General features: G+C 36.7%; 1 protein-coding gene across 8 annotated transcripts in view; it reads right to left on the bottom strand.

Moving 5' to 3' along the window:
• Window positions 1–12,382, bottom strand: part of CASK (calcium/calmodulin dependent serine protein kinase) — a 184,110-nt gene that overhangs the window by 128,952 nt on the left and 42,776 nt on the right. For all 8 annotated transcript variants that reach the window (XM_010724674.3, XM_010724648.3, XM_010724660.3 and 5 more), the window contains exon 2: window positions 8,652–8,764. The gene's annotated coding sequence lies outside the window, so the exon portion shown is untranslated. The remainder of the gene's footprint in view (window positions 1–8,651; window positions 8,765–12,382) is intronic.

Genomic DNA, 12,382 nt, shown 5'->3' with positions numbered 1-12,382 from the left:
GCATGCTGTTTCTCCAGTTATTTTCTTTGCTTGTTACTTAAGACAAAAATAAAAACCAGACAATGCTTAAGAGCTGTTCAGGAAAGAACTGTGGAGCAACCATTGCTAGTTACAAGTGCTTCTACAGTTCCTACTCCAAACCCAGTTTGCATTCTTGTGTTAAACAAAGAGCCACTGACAATCACTAGAAGTGATTCTCTCATTTATAAGTATCCTAGACTGGTTTATTATCTCAGACTCTAGACATATAACACACAGAAATATTTTTCTCTGAAGTCACTGTCAAAATTCCCAGAAGAATATTCAAACAACACTCACATATGCTTTTCCCTTAACAAGGTGATTCTTTAAACGTGACAGCATTTTAAACAAGGAAGCAAGCCAATTAAAAAGAAATTCAAGATGATGAGACTTAGGGGACAAGATCTCTTCTCACATTTTTCTCCCATCTTGAATGAAAATGGTTCTGTTCAGGTCAGAAAAGTACCAAAGCCATTGCAAACAAAGTAGTAGGAACGTACAGCAAGGAATCTGGGTTGAAGAAACAGGACTTTCCCTCCCCCCTCAGCAGCAAGGAGCTGTGAAATCAGCTCAGCCAGTCTTTCTGAGGTGGTGAGGGAGGAGACGCAAAGCAGTGAGACTCACCCACACAGAGCATAGACGGTAACTGGCACCTAATAATCCTAGATGTTAGCATGCTGTATTTCCAGGGCATAACAGTTTCTTCCCCGGTTTTCCTTTCTAAAAGATAAGCTTCTGAGAGAAAGAAATGGTAGGTGCTCTATTGATACGCAGCACTATAAGAATAGACGTTCTTGCAAAACTACAGCAGCAGAGATGAAAAGCTTCTCTCCAAATACGTCAACCCCACTTGTCCAATTGTGTGCTGGAAACAGAAGCTCCAGTTTGTCACACCTTTTCAAAAAGAACTAAGAGGACAAAAGAGAATACAGTGATGGCAACCTGCAGAGATCTGGAAACATGGAAGTGAAATACATACATATTTTAATATAATTCCATGTGGCGGTAACATTGGACTCAAATGCATGCTTGGTTTGGCAAAAGACAATGTATTTGTGGCAATTTAAACAACACAGCACTTCATAAGCCATTTTCACTATTTATGACGTTACAAACTAAAGCAATATTTACACCAGCTTCTGCAACTGTTAATTGTCACTATACAACAAGCAACATTAAAGAGGACAGATACTAAGAAAAATTGGTGCTCTCACAGTAGATCAAACAATGTATTTTTTAACAACTTTATTTTGTCAGTCTTCCTGGCAAACAGAAGAAATAAAGAGGCTTAGATTTCATATTGCTGAATTTGCCAATAGCTTTTGTGGAATTTGGAATATATCTTAAATTCCTCAGTTGTGCAAAGTATTAAAAATAAATCCTTCATTATACAATTTAACAAATTTTAAAGTGTTGCGAATGAACAAAACATCACCTTTTTGCATCAATCTCATTTGCAATCAGGATTTTTCTTCTAAAACAACTTCAAAAAAGAAAAACTTTGACTACTGAATATTTTAAGCAAACTACATACATAGTAATCTTCTCCCCAACCAAGAAGCATGCCTTGAATCTTATTTGTGTACAAAGTGATTTTAAAATTCCATCTCCAAGAAAAATCTCTGCCATAGATTTTTAAATAAACCAACTATACATCACAGTACTTTTATTTACAGTACCAATTTACTTACTGTCATTGTGTGTATTTCTTGGTTGGATTCATATTAGGAAATCAAGCACACAGTATACAACCTATATAAGTAAGCTATCCAGGTGTCCCTGATAAGTGTCTTCATTAAAATAAATGGCTTGCAGCTGGAAAAAGACACACCAGTAAGTCCTGTTTCAGAGTGCTAAAACTGTAATAATACACTGAACTGTAAAAATGAAAATCTCCTACAGCCTTTGGCATTAAAAAAATTGCTATTCCATAACTCTATGAAAATGCAAGTGTCTTGCAATGCTTAGTTAGATAAAATCTAATATTCTTATCCTTTTATCTTGTAGGTACTTAAGTGAACAAAGTGTTTTAAAACTATATACTTTCTATTCCTCTACTGCAAAGGGAGAATGACAGTTGTCCAGTTAAGTTTCTAGTGTCACTTACTATACATGTAACAGTATTTAAATCAAGAATTATGTTGAAGTTCAATGCAGCATACAAGATAAAACTGAATTCATATAATGTGCATTAATTAAATTTTACTTTTAATCTTAAATTTTGCTGCATATTAATGTTTGTATCTCACTTCCTATTAAAATTATTAATATACTGGAAGACAGCTGACATGATAGTATTTTACTCTGGCATAACATGATTAGAATGGCAGATAAAATGTAGAAAGTCTTTAAGAAACAGAATTAAGTTCATCATTCTCTTCAGAATCTTCAAGTCTTTGATTAATTTAAAACTGAAATTCAACTCTTCATTGAGAAGCTAAAAATCATCGATACTCTCCTCTGTTAGCAAGTACTCTTCATAAACTGTCTTACAAGGTAGATTCTAAGCAACAAATATTTCTATCTGCTTTTGTATCAAGATAACTTGATTGTTCCTCTTAAATGTTGCTTTCCTTCTATTGAAAAGATTTTCTATACTAGAAAGAATATAAGACATTTTTCTTGCAGAGCAATGAAGCACCTCTTATCCTGGAAAATACAGCTATTGATTGGCAATTTTACAAGTGGACTTGGCAATTTTACAAGTGGGCTAAAGCCACCGAATGACACAAAATGGATACCTGTACATTCGTGCAATTCAATTTTATCTAAATTATTTCTCACAATTGGCATACTGAAAATTCCCCAAGCTTCAGAAATTTTGAGCTTTCTTCTCAGACTTTTTCTGTTCTTCCATACAATGACATTGATTTCAACTTCTACATACTTTATGTATTAATTATAAATATTTTATGATACAGATGGCTAGACTGGAAGTTTCCACAAAAATCAGTGCTCACTTTTTGTAACTGCAGCATGGATCAAAACAGTCTGTCACTGGTCTTTACTGTTACCATTATTTTCCTTTAATTTTTCAGATAGAAGACCAAATAGGTGGTAGAAAGATTCTGCTATATGCTTTAGTTTTAGCGAACTTCTCTTACTGTAAGTCACAAGCGCAGATTCAGCCAACTGATGTACAAAATTAAGAGCTTTTATTTACAAATAATGATACAACTTTCAGCAATTGATATCAACCACAGCACGGCATGTATGGATATTATCAGGAATAGAAGTACACATCTTATCTTACGTATCAAAAAGACACCTCCATTTTGTAAGCTACTACTTAGAAGGTCCATCAGTGTTTGCTAATTCTTCTTTGTTTCTGCAAATTTCCACTACCTGTAAGTCAAAACACTGTTCATACATGATCTAGGAAAAGTACCAGTACATGCAGAATAGCCCTAAATAGAATGTCTGTAGATCATTTGTTGGAAAATTAACCAAGATGATGAGGTCCCCATCCAAACTTTTGCAAGACCTATGAAAAGTACAAAAGAATAGGAGACTGTGGATCACAAGCCACGACATCGCTCTTTTTGAAAAAAGATTTTAGACAAGATTTTCACAGGATGTAAACTATCCCAGGCAAAAATCACAAAACTTAGACTGAATTTTTGCCAGAGCTTCCTACCCTACTGGCAGAACATAAGTTTATCATTCTAACATTAACGTATTTCTAGAATAGCGATGGTGAACAGGGATAATTATTTACCATATTGCAGTGACATTTCTTCTTTGAAAGAGTGTTCAGGCACTGGAATGGGCTGCCCAAGGAGGTGGTGGAGTCACCTACTCTGGAGGTGTTCAAGGAACGTTTGGAAGTTGTGTTGAGGGACACGGTTTAGTGAGAACTATTGGTGACGATTAGACTGGATAATCTTGTAGGTCTTTTCCAACCTTGGTGATTCTGTGACACATTTTTAGTTTCAGAAAATAACAATAACTAACTTAAGAGTCAAAGAAGGGTCATACTGGATCAATGAATTAATAGAAATTGCATCTCAGCTGCAATTAATCTTATATTCTGTTGACTGTGTAAACCAGAACAGAACACATACTTGCATGCGAACAGAAAATATTTGAAAATACAGCTGATACTTATTAGCTTCCCTATGCTTGTAAGCAGCCTGTATTATGGCAAGCACAGTTAGAAGCCTATTTCTGGACACTATTGGCAAGCATCACAATTAGTTAGATAAGTACAGGCTGTGTACAAAGACAGAAGTGATTTGGAAAGCATTTTCATTTTTCAGAACAGAAACTGGATATACCTCATGAATTTTGTACAGAGATTAAAGACAGTACTGTTTAAGAATGAAGATTTGAGAGCATATTTTTAAAGCATATTTCCGGAATTCTTTACATTAATTAAATTCTGAATTTGTTATGCAAAGAGGGTTAATAAATACACCTTTATCATTTGTCTTATCATACCTGAAAAAGCTCCAGGCATTACTTACTCCTATATGAATGCCAAAGTAGTCATATCTTCCTTTCTTCCACTCCAGTCTAGATTTTTCTTGCATTTTGAGCAAGAAGACAAACATAACTAAACTATAATTAAACTAGGGTCTCAAACAAGAAGAATGTTGTAGTTTATGTGATAAAACTTTGTTTACACACCCACAGAAAGCAGAGATACAATGGTGCGTGGGGTGAAGGAAGCCCAAATAATGCCCTGCTCAGCTTTTCCTAGGCTCATCACAGGAGAATCACCTGCTCACAAGACCAGAGGAGCACAGGGGCACAAGAGCAGGCAGAAACCTCTATTAAGGTCACAGAGGACGGGATAGCAGAGTTCCTCACAGAGCTGTCCCAGGAGAGTTTCAGCCTTGTTGGCCCAACATGAAATCCATTATGAGAATTCACCCAGAGCAGCCCTCCAGATCATCATTTAGAATAAGGAGGCTGCTGCCAACGGGTGTTAAGACACATTATGAGACGCAGGGGAAGAGCACTCTGATATTACATGACATGTTTTGATTTATTCAGGGGAAGATCAAAGGTAGTCAAATTGAGATTTAGGGAGAAAGAAGAGTGATAAAAGAGGAACATAAGAATAAAAGAGCCCATTCACATGTAAGAAAGCCCTGTGCACGATTATTGCAATCTGCCATGTCTCGTCATTAATCTACATCTTCAACTGTTTTCCTCTATGTACATGTGGATCTCTGGTGCCAGCGTCTGGAGCAAACACAATTGTGCGAGTGAGCACAAGATCACCAGCAGAGACCAAGTAAGACAAGCTGATGTGTAGGTGAAGGGGTCTGAGAGCAACAGGGTTGTTGTCTCTCCAAGGGACATCTCCAGGTGTGAACGCACAAGCACCTATGTCTGAGCCCAGCTGGTAGGAGGGAAACCCTATAGAGGTATATTTTGCTCAACTATGCAGAGGAACATGAGACCAGTGCTTGTGGGAAAGCTTTTTCTCTTGCTGATTATGCAGTGTACATGCATGCCTGCTAGGAAAACAATTTCAGTGTGGGATGGACCTAGAGATGTGGAGCTGCAGCAGCATCTCTCAGAATGTTAGACCCAGCACGATATATTTTCTTTTAACAGATATGCTATGAAATTTAAGCTTACGGTTTATTTTGGAGGGGAGATTACTTTGATGAGTTTGACTACTTACCAATGAAGAGTTTTCTAGACTTAAAAAACTACAGTCTGCTGTAGGTTTATAATTTATGCTTAAACTACTCATCAAGCAGTCTATATAAACCAAAGCATTGAAAAAATAATTTAACACCTGAAAGAAAAAAAGTTGAACAGTCAATTCTATCTAATGTACTGTCCTCTTTATAGGAAGGACACATCACTGGTTTATGTTCATGGCCATGTGGAATCCCAGGTCCTTTTCTGCCACATTGCTTTTCAGCTGATGCCAGTCTTGTTTCACCCCACCTGCAGGACTTTGCACATCCCCTTGCTGGATTTCATGCGGTTCCTGTCTTCCTCTTTCTCCAAACTGTCTAGCTCCCTCTGGATGGCAGCACTACTCTATGATATATCAGCCACTTCTCCCATTTTTGCGCCATCTGCAGACTTGCTGTCTCATCATCCATGCCATTAATATGGACACTAAACAAGACTGGACCTTATGTTAACTCTGGGAGTACACTGCTAGTTATTTCTCCAATTTGACTTTAGAACACCTAATTAAAAGCAAGATATCCAAGTCATGCAGAGAAAAATAAAAAGAAAATTCATGGGATACAAGGAGCAGTAGAATAAATGAACAGTCAAAAGGTAACTAATGTCAGCTATAACAAATTTAGATATAAGAAAAATGCTTTTTTTTTTTAAAAAACACATTTCTAGGTTTTGTGTATATCAACTACGACTTCCGTTTGAAAAGAAGTTTACGCTGTTTTTTATGATACCTCAGTGATTAAGGTAGCTTACTAAGCATCAGGTCTTCTCCCATATGAATCCTCTAAATAGAATAGTATAAGACATTCTCATTTATTTCTAAAAATATTCAGACTTCACATTTTATTGTGTGTTTTCATTTTTATGAAAGCATGGTGAGTTGTAATAAAATCCTTCATCATGTAAAATAGCCAACATTAACCCAAAAGATCATGCAAGCCACTTGAACAGCGACTAAATGTCAACTGACTTCATTAATACGGTTAAATTACATCACTACAGAGGTTGAAGATGCACAGTATTCAAGACCATGAATACTAATACTTAAATTCAATAGAATTTAGTCTAAATTAAATTTGTTAGCTAGCTGTCAGGAGTTGTTGCATGGAATTATTTTTTTTTCCTATTAATAATCCATTGCAAAGATGCACATAGACTTAAGATTTGTGTCCACATGCATCCTACATGTTAAAAGTTTTATGGAAGCCTCATGGAAATAATGTTACACTAGATAAAAGTTTGCCTTGTTAGCTAGAGACTGCTCTATCCCATACCACAAATGCTCATGTTAGCACTGATTGATAAACACAGATTAGTCTATAGTACCTGATTTTTCAAAGTTTGATTGCTCTTTTTATTGTGGTAAGGCAGGTTCCACTAATGTAAGACCAACAAATAGTCTTTCTTTTAAAATATGTACCATGTTCACTTCTTCACAAGCTCAAAATCAACATATTTGCTGCCTAATACAAACAGTTATTGAATGGAGCCATCAATGTTGAAATAGCCCTTCAGACTTCTCAGTAATGAAAATAGAGAAGTTCTGAATCTTTCTGAGGGGTTGTTCCCTGGACTTGCAGGATCAAAATCAAATATAACCTAAAGACAAGGAAGTTTCAGAGCATAGCAGACTGAGTGAAGTTGACTTTACATGTCATCTTCTTCAGGCATTTTCCTTGGTTTATGATTGAGAGTTGTCCCACTCTCCCACTCCTGTGCATGGCAAAGTTGTAAAGAGATAACCCTCAAAATGATCTTGCAGAGCACAACTCTGAGTTACAGTATGTTCCAAATGATTAATCTTACCACTCAATTGCAGCATACACTTCAATGTAGTTTACAAATACTACTTCCCCCTGCTAAGTTACCTAATTTTTATTTTATCTAAGTATCATTATGCTGGCTGCAAGTCATGGCTCTCCCCAAGGAGGAATGCCGTACCAGAAATAAGCCTAACGTTTTCAAAAGAAAAAATAACATGCTTTTGAAATACAAGCCTAAAACCTGGACTGAAGACAGGTCCACAAGAAAATAGAAGAAAATACACATGATGGAAAGAGTCTGTGAAATGCAGATTCCTCTTATCTGTTTTTCAGAAGGATACAATACTTGTTCCAGGTTCACGTATGTAACTTATGCATCTTAATATTAAGAAACTAATATATGATAATTCAAAATCTTAGGAACAACCCACCTGCCCCCCAAAAACTCACCTAAAATCAAGCTAACAAAAACCCACAAAAAAACCCCAAATAACACACCACTAAACACAGAAACTGTTTATGGTCAACTAAATCAATGACTTGCCAGCTTGAATTATAACTATATCAGTATAACATGCATGGAATGGAAAAAAACAAATTTAAGTATAATCCCAAGGAGAAAATGCAAACATTAACAGCTTCTTGCATTTCTTCAGTGAAACTATAATTACTGTTGGCTTATTCTTTCTTCATGATCAGTCCTTGAGCCTTTTTGTACTAATTCTCTCTTTTGGTGCACCAAAAGGCTGAATTTGTTAGGAAAAGATATTCTCCTGTAAAGGCTGAAATGTGTCCTAAGACTCACCAGTTGTTAAAATGTGGGTCAAAGACTAGGAAGGAGACAATTTATTGGCATTAGAAATCTATACCAGAATACCCTAGAATGCACCAACTTATTTTAGTAAAGATACACTAATGTAAAATGTGGTAACTTTGGTGTCATCTTCCAAAACCTTAACATGGCTATATGTAAGCTCAGTATTACAGAACATGTAGCTTATGTTCTGTTAGAGGAGGGCTAGGAAAAAGATGCTAGCAGTAACATTATCTCAATTTAAATGAAATTCTCTGGTAAATTTGAAGAAGGACATGAGAATTACTTCAAATCAAACTAGCCATTAAGCTTGACATCGAATTTGTTACAATTACTATAAAACTGGCAAACCAAAAAGCAGCCTACTTACAATTTGCTCTATTTCTTGTTCTTACCTTCTGTGCTTAATCCAGGACTTGAAGTGAATTTTGCTACATCGACAATCTTTACAGCAAACTGTTGCCCTGTTTCCCTGTTGATGCATCGCCGCACAACACTGAATGGACCCCTGAAACAAACGCACACACAAAAAAAGCAGCAATAAATAATCCATTCTCTTCAATGCACTGAGCTATAATGTCATTACTTTTGAACAAAATTTAAATTCCACCATAATATTAGAATATGGTATTTAAACAGAATCTTGTACCTCTCATCCATGCTGCCCATTAACCATAAAACATAATTTTAACTACAGGCTAAAGAACACTAAATGAGCTTTAAGTTTACTACAGTAAAGGAAGCTCAAATATATTTTCTTATCCAACCAAGAAAGGCAAAACTCTTGGAAACAGCGTGTAATGTACTGGCATTATTATTACATTTTAAAGGGACTTCATTTTGATGCACAGTTCACATGGAGAAAGACATAAACGATTATAACGTGAATTGCAGGCTTTCTAAACCATTTCTTACTTGAGTATTGTGCTTGATTTATACTCTAATGGATCACATTTTGCAGTCTGTATTCATCTTGCTGATTTCCAAAAAGAAAATTCTACAGGGATGACTGCATAATTTGACTCAGTATCTAGCTTTCAGTCCTAAGCTTGAGTTTAGAAATCACAATTGTTTGAAACAATTGAAAGCAGGTTCTTTAATAACAATGATAAAACAAACAATATTGCTAAGTCACGCTGCTTGGGTTGATTTCTCTGCTTTACACACACTACTTATTTTAAAGCTTCTTTGGTACTGCTAGATATGAACAACTTCCATTACAATATTTCACAATTCCACAAAAGCTTATGATTTTCTCTCGTCCTTAGAGCTATAGAAATTACACAAAGATTTATCAAAATTTGTTCAGATGTTATTATTGCACTCAATTAACGAAGAGCTGCTCAAAACTGACATGACTTTTGCCAAAACACAGGTTAGAGGAATGGTACCCCTAAGAAGGGATTGTACTTAAGTGCAGACTTACTTATAAATAGCTTTTAGTAGTCCTTCACATACCAGATGATGCTAGGAATGCACTTTTTTTTTTTTTTACACTTTACAAAACCTGTACTCCCATAGCTAAAGTACATTTTACACACTCTTTAAAAAACATATTTGCAAGCATTTCCTGAAACAGGATGATTTCTGACACAGAATACTCATACTAAACCAGAATGTAAAAATTCACAATTAAGGATGATATTTCTCACTACAATTACACGCGTGTGCATTATGTTGATGCACTTAGACACCTACATCTACAAAAAAAAAAAAAAATCTAGTTTTCTTGCTCCTTTTCTAGTTCCTAATGTATAATGAAATCCCCAAAGCTGATGACTGTTTTCTTGTTCTCTGTACCCATAACCCACTGCTATTCCGTGTTTAGTAACCAATGGTTGCCACAAGTATTTTTAAAAGATACTCAATTAAGACTCTAAACACACAGAAATCCATTTGCATCTCTAAGGCTCGACTAATTTCATTTGCTATCTTAGGAATAAAGTTATTGACTTGAATCCTCCCATGCGTCAGTGTTACCTTGTTATCGTGTCTACTCTTTAAGAATCTCAAAGTATAGTTTCTTGTAAATAATAATTAGTTTTACATACAAAAAATTTCTGAAGCTACTAAATGTAGCGTTTATTGTAATATGATACAGTATGGTAGATTACTGGAGTAGAGAAAAGTCTCATAAGAGCACCATACCATTACTTGCAGGTAAACCCCAACTTCTGTTCATTGATGTAACTACAGAAACACTATGAATATAAATTTTCCTTCCTGTTGACTTAGTTCTAGTTTTCCTCGTTTCCTCAAGTCTGAGCTGGAGAACTTGCCTATCCACTTGAATATGCATTCTATAAATCGAGTCTTGGACAAAAAAATAAACATTTTATACAATTCTGTAACAGAGAAGAAAAAGGCGTCATTCCAGTCTTAACTATTATGGCCATGTATAAACTTAGCTATGCTTCTTAAACAGTCTTCTCTACCTAGTATGATAAATATCAGAGTCATAAGTAAATCAAAGCTGCTACAAAGCACAGAAGACAAGAACTCAATGGTGCTCACAGCAATTTAGAATCTCTTAGAAATCAAAAGATTTTTAAACACAGTCTGAAGATCCATGTATTTACAAGCTTCAGATTTCCACCTTTTTCAAAACTGTCTCTCTCATATTCAAGTCACAAACAGCCCCAAAATAGCATACACATTATGACTACGTTAGATGAACACATCCCATGACAGAAGCAGAACAATAAAGGCTTGAAGTTTCACATTTTAAATAATTTGTTATCCCTTGGATATTTAATACATTAATGATAGGTACCCTTATGATTTAAGCAGACACCATTGTTTCCCCATGAAAACATAAAGGAATTTAAAAATAAATTACGGTTGCAGTTAGCTTTATCACATCTTAGTATGAAAAAATTCATTGGTGGATGAAGTTGCAAAGCCGCTATCCATCATATTTGAAAAGTAATGGCAGTCTGGTGAAGCTCCCACTGATTGGAAAAGGGAAAACATAGCCCCCATTTTCAAGAAAGAAACTACAGGCCAGTTAATCTCACCTCTGTGCCTGGCAAGATCACGGAGTAGATCTTCCTGAAGGCCCTTAGCACATGGAAAATAAAGATGAGATGATTGGTGGTAACCAGTATGGCTTCATCGAGGGCAAGCCATACCTAACAAACTTGGTGGACTCTTATGATGGAGTTACAGTGTCAGTGGATAAAGGAAGAGCGACTGACATCACCCACTTGGAATTGTGCAAAACGTTTGACACTGTCCTGCATGACATCCTAATTACCAAATTGGAGAAAAACGATTTGATAGATGGACCAACTGCTGGATAAAGAATTGGCTGGATGGTTGCACTCAGAGAGTTGCAGTCAACTCTCAATGTCCAAGTGGAGATCAGTGACGAGTGGCCTTCCTCAAGGACTGGTGCTGGGACTAGTGTTATTTAACATCTTTGTAGGTGATATGGACAGTGTGATTCAGTGCACTCTCAGCAAGTTTGCAGGTGACATTAAGTTGAGTGGTGCAGTTGACATGCTAGAGGGAAGGGATGCCATTCAGAGGGACCTGGACAGGCTTGAGAGGTGGACCCATGCCAACCTCATGAAGTTCAACAAGACCAAGGACAAGGTCCTGCAAGTGGGTCAGGGCAATCCCAAGCACATACATAGGTTGGGCAGAGAATGACTAGAGAGCAGCCCTGAGAAGGAGGATTGTGAAAGATTCAACATGAGCCAGAATCGTGCTCTTGTAGCCTAGAATGCCAATCGCATCCTGGGTTGCATCAAGAGAAGCACGACCAGTTGGTCAGGTGAGGTGATTCTGTCCTTCTACTCGGCCCTCAGGCGACCCACCTGGAGTACTGCATCCAGTTCTGGAGCTCAAACCACAAGAAAGACATTGAGCTGCTGGAGTGGGTGCAGAGGAAGGCCATGAAGACGTTCAAAGGGCCCTATGAGAACAGGCCGAGAGAGCTGGGGCTCTTCACTGAGGAACAAAAGGCTCTGGGAGGACCTTACAGTGGCCTCCCAGTACCTGAAGGGGACCTATAGCAAAGCTGAGGAGGGACTTTTTAGAAGGGCATGTAGTGACAGCACAAGAAGAAATGGATTTAAACTGGAAGGGAGTAGCTTTAGACAAGATATTAGGAAGAAATTTT

Source organism: Meleagris gallopavo, chromosome 1 (genome assembly GCF_000146605.3).
Source record: "Meleagris gallopavo isolate NT-WF06-2002-E0010 breed Aviagen turkey brand Nicholas breeding stock chromosome 1, Turkey_5.1, whole genome shotgun sequence".
In the NCBI taxonomy this organism is placed as follows: domain Eukaryota; kingdom Metazoa; phylum Chordata; class Aves; order Galliformes; family Phasianidae; genus Meleagris; species Meleagris gallopavo.
The sequence above is the reverse complement of the archived record's forward strand: the minus strand, read 5'-3'. Positions and strand labels throughout refer to the sequence as shown.